Genomic DNA, 729 nt, shown 5'->3' with positions numbered 1-729 from the left:
GTCATGCCCTACCTGCACAGGTGTGCTGGCTACTCAAATGATCCAATTAAGGAGGCCATTTAGTCAGCAGCAGCAGAAGTCCTGTGCCTGGACGCTCCAACAGCGGCCAGACACAAGCAGAAGCAGCAGAAGCAGCAGCAGCACCACCTTTTGTTTTTTGGCTGCAGCAGCAGCAGCAGCAGCAGCAAGGCCCACAGGGCTGGCTAGCTGGCTAGCCAGCAAGCAGGTAGCAATGAAAGTAGGAATCTTTCTTTTTAACCCTGTAAGGGGGTGGTGCACTGTACCCGAAGATACTGCCATATCGGGTCAATGCATAGGGCGACGGAAGCAAGCTTCGAAATCGGCCCCCGTTCTCAAAAATCCATTTAATATATGGTCCCCAGATAGGGGACGTATCAGATATTAAACTGATAAGAACAGATACTACACTTGATCTTAGCCAAAAGGCCGAGAAGCGATAACCGTGAAAGGGGCGGGCCCAACAAGGTCCCCTTCATGGGCACTATCACTGCTTGCTGTCAGGGAGGCTGCCAGACAATTTTCCATGCACACTCTGGGCTGGGGGGCAGTCAACCACCAGTACACACAGCAGAACCTAAACCCATACCATTATTGCTAAGCAGCAAGACAGGGGCCCATTGCACTCCCACGGGGCCTTTTTAAATGCAATCCATAACCCGGATTTGCCAGGAACCCTTCTTACTCCTCCTACTTGCATGTGACACTGGG

General features: G+C 52.0%; 1 non-coding gene across 1 annotated transcript; it reads right to left on the bottom strand.

Moving 5' to 3' along the window:
* Positions 1-268: 268 nt before the first annotated feature.
* LOC130315389 (U2 spliceosomal RNA) lies at positions 269-459 on the bottom strand. The gene has a single exon (XR_008862923.1). It is a non-coding gene; the product is annotated as a U2 spliceosomal RNA (small nuclear RNA).
* Between the last annotated feature and the right edge of the window lie 270 nt (positions 460-729).

This window comes from Hyla sarda, unplaced genomic scaffold (genome assembly GCF_029499605.1).
Source record: "Hyla sarda isolate aHylSar1 unplaced genomic scaffold, aHylSar1.hap1 scaffold_1871, whole genome shotgun sequence".
NCBI lineage: Eukaryota > Metazoa > Chordata > Amphibia > Anura > Hylidae > Hyla > Hyla sarda.
The sequence above is the reverse complement of the archived record's forward strand: the minus strand, read 5'-3'. Positions and strand labels throughout refer to the sequence as shown.